A 12,084-nucleotide genomic window follows, 5' to 3' on the forward strand; every position below is an offset into this window, starting at 1 on the left:
CCGGGCTGGCTTTGAACCGTGATCCTCAGATCTCAGCCTCCTGAGTAGCTAGGATTACAGGCGTGAGCCACCAGCGCCCGGCTATTTGTGTAATTTCTTAAAGCGGGTTTTTTCATGAGAGTCACATTTTTCTCAGTAAGTATATTGCCCTTCATAATATAAGTGGGCCTCATTCAATAAGTTGAAGACTTAACTAAAACAAAATGACTACGTTTCCTCCAAGTTAGAGGGTATTTCCGGGTTCCATCTAGAACATCACTTCTTCCTGTTTCACAGTCTGCAAACTGCAATATCAGCTCTGGTGGCTGGTCACCCCACATATAAACCAATTTACTTATATTTCTCTGGGGAACCCTGACTAATATAGATTGGGAAGGGGACACTGATCTCAAGTTGTAAGAGTCTGTGTTTTTCTCCTCTACTTCTTCCCATTAAAGACAGAGACAGAGTATGGTTCCTTTTTGTATATCTATGGGTTAGCACAAGATCTGGAACAAAGTAAGCATTCAGGTAATGCTCATAGAGTAAATGAGAATAAATGAACCAATCAATCTCAAGTACAGTGTTCCTTTTCATAGAGTTGTACATCTAGGCAAGGTCTCCTATTCCTCTGTACTCTCTCTAAAGAGAGAATGGAGTATGAGCTATTTTAGAACTTCAAAGAAGTTTTATTGGTTATGTTATAAACAGTCCAGCTCTTTTCTCAACAGTTTAGATAGATGAATATAAAATAGCTGCTCTCAGTCCAAATTTAAAAATTGTCATAGAAGTTGTAATAAATATAAATAATACTTATTAATATGCATTTATTTTAGGTATACATGATATTTAGTATGCTATTCTAATACAGAAAACAGATTTTAGAAATAATGTACTTTAACTGTTTCTCTCAAGCAAGAAATTTGAGATGCTTTGATAGAACAGCAGGAATGGTGACCCAACCAACTGCCTCAGTCACCTACTGTAACACCACTACTCTTCTTCAAGATGTGCTAAACCAAACATAGCAACAGTAAATGTTCACTGGACACATATCACATACAGGAATCTTTGCTTAGATATTCACATATATTAATTACCTTAATCCTCAGCACAGCTTGTGAAGGAGGAACTATTATTATCTTTATCACTACTTTACAGAGAAAGTGAGATACAGAAAGGTTAAATAACATGTGCAAGGGCACAGAGGTAATAAGTAGCAGACCTAACATTCATATGCTGGCTGTCTGACTCCATTAACCATGATGATGTTCCTTACTATATAGTTTAGAACTTTTTCTTAGAGAGAAAGCTCCAAACATATGCAGAGACTGCACTCATTCCATTTAGTGAATCATACTTTTCTATTGGGGAGAAATTCAAGGGGACTAAGAAGAGCTGTTCCAAGCCATATGGGATCTTAAGGCAAAAGGAAAAAAATAATGATAATCTTGTCTTTAAGATTTTAATGCTGGGTTCCATTGGCTCATGCCTGTAATCCTAGCTACTCAGGAGGTTGAGATATGAGAATCATAGTTTGAAGCCAGACCAGGGCAGGAGATTCTATTAGATTCTTATCTTCAATTAGCTACCAAAATATTGAAAGTGGAGCTGTAGTTCCAGACACTGAGTGAAAAAGCTAAAAGAGCATCCAAGCCATAGTTCAAGCCCTAGCAGAGGCACAAAAAGATTTTAATATTTAGCTAATGGTATACTTTCACATCACCTTTAACTTTAAAAATAATACATTGCTGAAACAAGGACACAGGATGACCTATTGCTACAAGGATACCCACAGGACAGTATCTTGGAAATGAACTTTACAACTTAAGGGGGTAGGGGAGGAGTGGGGAGGAGTGTGGGTGGGGGAGGGAAGGGATAGTGGGACAACAACAAGGGAAGGGGTAACAGTGATCAACAAGTAATGTACTCTTTGCCTTACTCATGTAACTGTAATCCCTCTGTACAGCATCTTTACAATAAAATAAAAAAAATAAATAATACATTGTAGTATTATTTAGGCAGATACCAGTGGCTCATACCTGTAATCCTAGCTACGTAGTAGACTGGGATCTGATCATCGCGATTTGTACCTAGCCCAGCCAGAAAAGACTTATGAGCCAGCAAAAAGCCAGAACTGGAGATGTGGCTCAAGTGGCATAGTGAAAAAGTTAAACAAGAGTTCGAAGCATATAGAAACTCCTATGTATTTGACTCCAGAACACAATTCCTGACCAAGGGGATAGATAAGAAAATATCTCCTTCAGAAAAGATTTGGACCTCCAGAAGAGTGAGGTTCACCTAGTTCTAAAGCCGGTATTAAGATACATAAATGGGGTCAGGTTAACAAGTTCATGAAAAATATGGCATTGTTATCATTGAGAGCCCCACCAGCTGAAAATTCAATGGTATGAAACCAAGGGTAATGTTTAGAAAGGTTTCTGCCCTTCTTGGAGAATTAAAATGAAAATGGTGTAATACCCTCCAGTTTCCTTAGATAACATCTCTCTACCATCTCAGCAAGGAAATGAAAGCTGCTTTTAAGGCTAAACTTTGCTCCAACTCCCAATATTACTCTTTTTATTTTTGAAGCAGTCTTGCAATGTAACCCTGATTGGCATTGAACTCATAACCCTTCTGCCCCAGCCTCCTAAGTGCTAGGATTATAAGAATATGTTACCTCACATGGCTAACACCAAAGACTCCCAAAACCTCATGACGTAAGAAGATGATTATCATCCTGGTATTTGCTAAAGCTCTCCAGTTTGATGTCATAGTTGTTATCAATCCCAATAGAACTTTCATCCTTTAGAATACTCTGAGCTTTTGCCAGAAATTTTGCCTACTATATATTCTATCTTGCTGTTCTGTAAGCATGTGTGCTGATTCATGTCTCCACACCTTACCTATGTCCTCTTTTGGCCTGGAAAGAAATGTCGAACAGTCTTCCTCACCCCTCTCACTTATTTCAGAACTCCTGATTACTTTTCAAAGAACATCTCTTCTGGAATTCAGGATCCAATTTGTTCTTCCCCAAATAAAATTAAACATTTCTTAACCTAGGATCCAAACCTTTTCCCTCAAGATGTATCGGAATTGCTGGTTTCTTGCTGGCTTATGGATATCTTCTAATTAGAATGTGAACTCCTTGAGAATGTAGGCATTAAAAAATTACCAAACACAATGCATAGAACAGAGTCGTTGTTATAAATTAATGTGTAAGTGAATGGACAAACATTGGGTGACTTGGAGAAAATAATTTCTGCTCTCTATAAGGTTACAAAATTCACAACAAAGATTATAGTCCTCACATCTTTCTGAAGACAAGCTATTGCCAGCTGGAAAGTCTGAGCAAAATTATAAAGAGAGTAAGAAGAACGATGCTAGCAAGGAAGTATGGGGATAGAAGTTACTAAAGGGACAAGGGGAATTGGGGGGGGGAGGGAATACTGATAAAATGTTGTATATCACAACTCTGTTGGTGGTTATATGACTACATGCATTTGTCAAAATGCATCCAGTTATACACTTGGATTTGGTGAGTTTTCCTTACACATAAATTACATAATAACAAAACAAGTCAAAAATGGTCTGAATTCTCAGGACAAAAGAGGCTTTAAATCCAAATTTATGAAGGTAATACAGGTGAATTATATAAAAACAACATGGACCTGATAGTAAAAGCAAGCAAACAAACAAAAAAACCTTGAGTTCCAAGTCATGCACTGGTGGTTCACGCCTGTAATCCTAGCTATTCAGGAGGCTGAAATGTGAGGATTGCACTTTGAAGCCTGAGTAGAAAAGTCTGTGTGACTCTTATGTCCCAATTAGCAAGCGGAAAGTCAGAAATGGAGCTGTGGCTTAAGTGGTAAAGTGCCAGCTTTGAACAAAAAAGCCAAGTCAGATCACAAGGCCTTGAGTTCTAGCTCAGGATCTCTTCCTTTCCCCCTGCCTCTGCACACAAAGGTATTTCAGCTGCTCAAATGTACCTGGATGCTTTATCTTGCTGGAACCATCCTCCTGCAAAAATGCATCCTGAATTCCAGAAGAGATGTTCTTTGAAAAGTAATCAGGAGTTCTGAAATAAGTGAGAGGGGTAAGGAGCATTTTTGGAACTTTACCAAGATTTGCTTCCTCAGGGAAAGTGGCTAAGAGCCTGTTTCAAGTGGAAATTTTCTAGTTGTTGGAAGTGGGTAAGCTACTAGACCAAACCTCTCTGAAGGTTGTGTTCCTGGCTGCTATTACTCACCTGAGTTTAGCCACAAAACTATGCCTTATATTTTTGAAAACCTTTGTCCCCCCAAAAAAACTGATCAAGAAGAAATATAAACACATAGAAGATAGCCATTTGTAGACATTCCCAAACAAAAAGATACAAACAGAAAGGTCCACATAAATATATACTATAATATGGTATATATATTACAGGCTCACACCTGTAATCCTTGCTACTCAAGAGGCTGAGATGAGGGTTGTGGTTCAAAGCTAGCCCAGGCCAAAAAAAAAGTCTATGAGAAATTAACCACCAGAAAGCTAAAAGTGGAGCTGTGGCGGAAGAGGTACAACACAAAAAAGAAATAAAAGAATAAGGAATAAAAGGCATTACTTGTCAAAACACCTAAAGCACAATAAGACAAAAAATATATAGAAAGCTATACATGTATACATACAAACACACCTGCATACATATACCAGTGGTTTAGGAGACTTAAAATGCTTAAGACCACGTTTGCAGTCCTGAAACACACACACACACACACACACACACACACACACACACACACACACAGAGAGCAATGCACACAGGCAAGGTTAAGTTAAAAAAATCACATTGGAATTATGCATGAAACCCATACATGCACAAAAGTAGCACTTTAACAAGAATGTAATAGGACATGACTCTGCACAGTTATATCAGGAAAGGCAAAGTCACAATGGTTCATGTAATGGTTCACCTTACAGACTTGGATGTAAAGACATGGTTATAGCTGGGCACTGGTGGTTCATGTCTAAAATCTTAGCTAATCAGGAGGCTGAGATCTTAGGATTGTGGTTCAAAGCCAGATTAGGCAAAAAATACTCATGAGACTCTTTTTTTTTTGTGGGTCGTGGGGCTTGAACTCTGGGCCTGGGCGCTGTCCCTCAGCTCTTCAGCTCAAGGCGAGCGTTCTACCACTTGAGCTACAGCGCCACTTTCGGTTTTCTAGTGGTTTATTGGAGATAGGAGTCTCACGGTCTTTCCTGCCCGGGCTGGCTTTGAACCGCAATTCTCAGATCTCAGCCTCCTGAGTAGCTAGGATTACAGGCGTGAGCCATCGGTGCCTGGCCTCATGAGACTCTTATCTAAAATTAACCACCAAAAAACTGAAAGTGGAGCTCTGGTTCAAGTGGTAGAACAGTAGCCTTGAGAATAAAAGCAAAGGGACAGTGTCCAGTCCCTGAGTTCAAGCCCCAGGACCAGCATCAAAAAAAAAAAAAAAACCAAAAAACCCTCCTACATAACACAGAACTCTTAAACACCAGCCTTCTAATATGTATTTCCGAAATAACTTCTCCAAGAAAATGCTTATAAATATGTCACCAGTTAACATTGAAAATACTCATGAACCCCCAAAGAATGTAATAAAGCAAACCAAGGTATCCAGGGTATAAATCTCACAGCTCCCCCACAGCAAAAGGCAGCAAAAGACACAGTAGCAGCATGCTGCATGGAAACCATAAGGTGTCCTTGATTTTTCTCATGTAGAAACCTCAGGGAAACATATTAATGCTCCCAACATTTACGTAGCCATAATATAGCTCAAAAATCTGTCTGAATAATTGCATCCATTCCACAAGTTGGAAACACCAAAATTCACAATATATGTAGAGAAAAAGAACCTCAGAGGAGGTAAATTGGGCTAGAAGCCTTGAAAGTTCCAAAGGAATGAAGAAAAGGGTATTACCTTATTAGCAACTAATTTTTTGCCAGATCTCTTAGGCTTCCGATATCCACCAATGTACTTGCGGCTTTCTCGCTTCTTGGGGATCTGATCCAAGTTAGCTGTGATGAGAAAATACCATTTAGGTTGAGTCCAAACTGAAGTAGATTAAAATATTTATTTATTGGGCACTGTTTCTTAGCACTCAGGGTTGGTGCTCTACCATTTGAACTACAGCTCCACTTCTGGCTTTGTGATGGTTACTTAGAGATAAGAGTCTCATGAACTTTCCTGAATGGGCTGGCTTTGAACCAGGATCTTCAGATCGCAGACTTCTGAGTAGTTAGGATTACTGGCATAAGCTACTACCCTACTGCTTCTATTTCTAGGATGAGAATACTGAGGCTGTCTAAAAGGGAATAATTAGAACTGACTACACTCAAGCACATACCACTCTGAAACCCAGCAACAGAGCTCAAATTCCTTTACACCTGGCTCAGTTATCAAATAGTAGTATCATCACTAAAATATACAAATAATGAGTAAACATACATCACTTTCTTCTTTCTTGCTTATAAACTGTCTTGCTCAAGATTGCTTCTAATTGCTAGATTCTTCCCAAATCAGTGGCATCTCTATTGAGAGACTCTATGGGAATGTTCAATGGGAAATGATTTGAATACTATTCCCAAAGCAGAATTTGAATCAGCTGATCCTCAAGTAGTTTGAGCAGAGAGCTCAGGTAATATGTGGGATGACGTGTATTGGCATACCTGCAAAGGGACTCTTTAAAATAGAATTGATCAGGTGCTGGCAGCTTATGCCACATATAATCTTACAAAAGAGGCTGGGATTCAGAAGATCATAGTTTGAGGCTGGCACAGGCAGAAAAGTCCAAGAGACTTCATCTTCAAAATAACCAGCAAAAGGCCACTCTGTCAAGGGGCTGGTGGCTTACTCCTGTAATCCTAGCTACTTACAAGGCTGAGATCTGAGGATCAAAGTTTCAAAGCAATCTCGAGCAAGAAAGTCTATCATATTCTTATTTCCAATTAACCAGCAAAAAGCTGGAAATGGAGCTGTGGCTCAATTGGTAGAGTGCTAGCTTAGAACAAAAACTTAGTTTAAGCACCCAGGCCCTGAGTTCAGGTTTCAGGATTGGCACAAAATAGCCAATCTGGAATTGCTGTTCAAGTGGTAGAGCACCAACCAAGCAAGCAAGCTGACAGAATGTGAGGCTCTTTGTTCAAATCCTGATACCAGCAATTAATAGAATAGAATAGACTTTTTCTTCTATTTCATTTGGGAAGCCAATCTTCAACTCTGATATTGGCATCAACAAATATTTACAAGGGGCCTGGATTCTGTATTATTATTATTATTACTATTGTTGTTGCCATTATCATTTACAGCTATTTTTTATTAAGTTTTTTATTGTGAAAATACTGTACAGAGGGGTTACAGTTACATGAGCAAGGTAATGAGTACTTCTTCTCCAGCATTGTTGCCTCCTCTTTTGTTTTTCCTCTACCATCCCTTCCTTCCCACATCCTCTGCTACACTGCCTGCTCCCCCCTTTCCCGCCTAAATTGTAAAGTTCGTTTTTTGACATAGTGCCTCGTACATCTCATTGTTGCAAAGGGTCCACCTGTATCTCTATTGAAACAATTTGTTTTTTCCCTTCCCCTCCACAAATTATACCAACATCAAATACAGTGAAAACAGGGGTTATACGGTTGGGGAGGGACATACAAAGCAACAAAAAAAAATCACATAGTACCTTATAAATACGTTAGAAACAATAGAAAGGAATAAAAAAAAACACTTGTTTCCCTATCTTGGGGTTCATTTCGTTTAACATCATCTTATCTGACCTTTTCTGCTTGTCCCAGACATATACTAGTTATTAGCTATTTGTTATTTATTTATTTTTGTGTTTAACTTTTTTTTTTGCTGTAGGCTGTTGCTCAACTACTTGATCCATAGCTCTACTTCCAGAATTTTTCTAGTTAATTAGAGATAAAAGTCTTTCCTGTTGGAACTGGCTTCAAATTTTGATCCTCAGATCTCAGCCTTCTGAATAGCTGGGATTACATGTATGAACCACCAGAATTTATAAAATATATTAATTTCTCTAAGACGTTTTGAACCTTACATTTTTCACTATGAGGTCAAAATTATTACCCCAAGGATACCAATAAGAAAATGGATTCTCAAAGTGAAGTTATTTATTTCGGGCTTTACAAGTAGTAAATGTCAGAAGCACAATTCAAATTCAAATGTACCTAACTTCAAAACTATAGCCCATTCTGGCATCCTAGTTTTTCAGGAAACAAACTCCACGGACTTTCTGATGTTACTCAATAAATGCCTTTTGAATGAGTTAGTAAATGACTGAATGAGAGGAAGCAGCTTATGTACTAAGCAGTATTCAGGTTACACCCACAGTGACATATGTGCATCTGCACAAAACGTCTCTAGGCATATAGAATTGGTGAAGGGCAGTGGAGAAAAAGAAATTTGCCAAAACTGAGCAAATGAGCAAACCTTTGTGTGTAAGAAATATAGTGGGGACAAGCATAGATTCAATTTTGTTCTATCTTCACAACACTGCTGAGAGACAACTCAGTCTTCACATGGGAAACTGAGGACCCAAAATGTTATGCCAAAAAAAATGAGGCGGGGCCTATCCAATTCCAAAGTTGTACCTCTTTCTACTTTACTGGTTTTCCCTGTCAACTTCCAGATTAGAAGCCAATAAGGAGGAGCTAGTAGGAGTATGTGCGGGAAGTTGGTGGAAAGAAAGAAACTGAACAGGACAAAATGAACTGAAGTCTTTAAGGCCCTGGGAAAGATGGATGCAAATCAAATACTAGCCATGATCTGAATAGGGTCCTTGGATCCTATCACCAGCAGGGTCAGAGTTATAAAAGGAACCACATGACAACTGGCTTCCCAAATGGGGTTCTGATGTCACTCTCTTTCTCAGGGATATTTTTAGCCCCAAGTGTCTTATTGGGACCTTGAGAAGCAAAGCCGCAATGAGGGAGCCACTTATATCCTAGAGGTGAGAGTAACTGCTGAGGTGCTGTAAGACCTGAACCAGTCTTGAGGGCATATTTTTCCATCTGTCATCTATACATAAGCCCAGAATGGTCTTTAGGATAATGATTATTAACTCTCTCTCTACTGAACTTGCAACTTGCATTCTGAGGGGCATCTGCTTCTAACAATCAGGAGGCTGGTGAGGGTCATGTCTGATGTACTTGGCAGTAGGCAGTAGCAGCTGCACAAAAGCCTCTGAATTGCCAGGTAGTGGCTAGGTCTATCTCTTAACAGGAAGAAAAAGAGATGAGAAACATTGGTGGCAGGGAGATGGGAGGTTGGGGGGGACGAACTGCAAAAATAGGGATTCAAAAGTGACAGGCATAACAAGTGGCAGATAACATGTGTCATCATGGCACTTCTTGTTCCCATAGTGCCTTGGGTTTATGCTCAAATGTTTCTTCTTCTCAGTCTATGGAAAAGAGCTAGGGTGGTGCATGTATGAGCCATCAAGTGATCAATGCCCAGGCCAGGAGAGGAGATAAGGAAGGAGCCCTGTTCTATAAAACTGACCATTGAACTCTGGGCTTCTGTCTGGATGGAGAGTTAGCTACTTTCACAGCTTTCCCTTTATTTTCAAATAAACTTACTCAGTTTACCTTAAACACTTTCTTGCTTGTAATTCTTTAATAGGCAAAAATGAATCTATTTATCTAGACAGTATCATGACCAGTTCCTTGGTAATAGACTTCCTGATCTGATCTCATAAGGATTGTGATAGATTGTATCATTCCCAGGCAGGGGACTTATAAAATAATGGCAAATATTGGCAACTTTCTCAATTTGTTACTTAATACCCGCCAACTGGAAAATCGCCTTAGAGGAGAAGGGAGTGGCTGGTGATCCCATTCAAGTTGATTCTGGGTAAAGCCTGACCTCATAATATTTAAGGATTTGGCCTAGAACTAGAGTAAAGTAACATTTGGCCATGGTGGAAAGTCAAGTGATTGAAGCCCTTGGACATAACTATGCCATGAACCTGACTGCGTGACCTTAAGCAGATTCCTTTTCATTTCCTTTCAAACCCTGTTTCCACATTTGGGAACAAAAGGACCACTCAAATCCCCCAGAATTATTTTTCTTTTTACTGCCACCCTAACTTCTAGCCATCATTTCTGAGTGAAATGATCCTATAGAAGATACAATCAGCTTAATTCTTTGACTCTTACTTTCTTTGAAATACTGAGGTAGAATCAGAGGGTTAGAAATAAGCTTGGAGTCAAATCATCCCACAAAGTGCCCCAACATATGGAGTAAAGGAATTAAAGGAACAAGTAGGAGCATAAACCAGATCAGAGGAGCTACAAAGCCCAAACTTTTAGAGACTGGAAAGAAATGCTATAATGTCCTAAGTATAACCAACATTCACCCACATTGTTTTGTTATAAAGTGGATGAGAAGCCGGACAAAGTGGCTCTTGCCTGCAATACTAGTTACTCAGGAGTCTGAGATCTGAAGACCCTGATTCAAAGCCAGCTTGAATAGGAAAGTTTTTAAGACTCTTATCTCCAAGTAGCAACTGGAGCTGTGGCTCAAATGGTAGAGCAGAAACCTTGAGTGACAATAGCTCAGGGACAGGAGCCAAGGATCCAAGAGCATGGATTGCCCCCAAGTTGTAACAAAAGATGTAGCATTTATTAATGTATTTATCTATCTTTACATCTATTTTTAACTTATTTTTGTTGCTGGTATTCAGGCTTGAACTTAGGACATAGACATTGCCCCTTAGCTTTTAAATTCAAGGCTGGTACTCACTCTAACACTTGAGGCACAGTTCCACTTCTGGCTTTCTAGTGGTTAAGTGGATATGAGTCTCATGGACTTTTCCTGCCCAGGATGGCTTTAAACTGGGATCTTCAGATCTCACCTCTTGAGTAGCGAGGATTATAGGAGTGAGGCCATTGGCCATTGGCCCGTGGTAAAGATGTAGCTTTATTTGCAAGCAATAAGAGCCTGGCAGGCAAGATTGGTGAACTGAATCTGAAAGGGCCCATTCTGAAGCTCTGGGAGGTAACTAAGGTCCAGTTGAATAGAAAGCACAGGTCAACTGGAGAGCATAGAGGAGGATACATGTCAGCACAGTTAGTCTATGCATGAGAGCTACCTAGCATATCCTGATAATATAAATTAAGTTATAAAAGACATACCAGTACGAAGCCTTATGGGTTTCTTCCAGACAACCTCCACAGGGACATTCGGTGAGATAGGCACAGAATGGCATTTTTCCAAGAGGATTTTGAGTGGTAGAGTCCTTGGTGATGACTCAGCTGAGGGCAAAAAGGCCTGAAAAAAAAAGAGATGACTCAGTAGAAGTGGACAGCAGGCCAACCCTTAGTTTGAACAGCAGAACTTCCCATTGGAGGGTGTCATCAAGACCAGCCTCCAAACCCAAGCAGGTTTAACATGCATCATCAATTGATGCAGGTGAATTCCCCAATTACCACGAGCCTAAAAGGTATCAGGAAGTGTTAGAACAAATGACAAGCACCAAAATGATTTAAAGGAAATAGCATCTAATTGTAGCCTTTTATTTTTGCATGTGTTTATATTGGGATTCAGGGAGTGAGAATTTTGCATCTGCTAGACTTTAACATTTACTCAATGTGAGACCTGAGGCAAATGATTCATCTCTCTGAGTCTCAATTTCCTCATCTGCATATAACACCTTATAAGAGTTTCTTCCCTTAAGGGCTGCTAGACAACATATGTAAAGTACATGATTGAAACCTGGACACTTTGATTCCACATAGAAATGAAGGATGGGGTTAACCTCTGTAATAAGATCTTGAGTTGGGATAGATGGGAGGGAAAAATAAAGGGGGTGAAATGTACTCATACACTGGTATGTTGAATTGACACCCTTTGAACAAAAGATAATTTTAAAAATAAAATAAGATTTTGCTGGGTGCCAGTAGCTTACAACCTGTAATCCTAGCTATTCCAGAGGCTGAGATCTGAAGATCTGAGTGAAGTCAGCCTGGACAGGAAAGTCCATGAAACGTTTTATCTCTTATTAACCACCAGAAGGCCAGAAATGGAGCTGTAGTTCAAATGGTAGAGCACTAGCCTTGTGCAAAAA

At 39.5% G+C, this 12,084-nt stretch overlaps 1 protein-coding gene across 1 annotated transcript in view; it reads right to left on the reverse strand.

Moving 5' to 3' along the window:
- The window catches only part of Arhgef9 (Cdc42 guanine nucleotide exchange factor (GEF) 9), a 215,438-nt gene extending 204,245 nt beyond the window's left edge, over nucleotides 1-11,193 (reverse strand). The window contains exons 1-2 of the mRNA XM_013034313.1: nucleotides 11,153-11,193; nucleotides 5,925-6,022 (exon numbers count right to left, since the gene is read on the reverse strand). The gene's annotated coding sequence lies outside the window, so the exon portion shown is untranslated. The remainder of the gene's footprint in view (nucleotides 1-5,924; nucleotides 6,023-11,152) is intronic.
- Nucleotides 11,194-12,084: the final 891 nt, after the last annotated feature.

Source organism: Dipodomys ordii, unplaced genomic scaffold (genome assembly GCF_000151885.1).
Source record: "Dipodomys ordii isolate 6190 unplaced genomic scaffold, Dord_2.0 Scaffold187, whole genome shotgun sequence".
NCBI lineage: Eukaryota > Metazoa > Chordata > Mammalia > Rodentia > Heteromyidae > Dipodomys > Dipodomys ordii.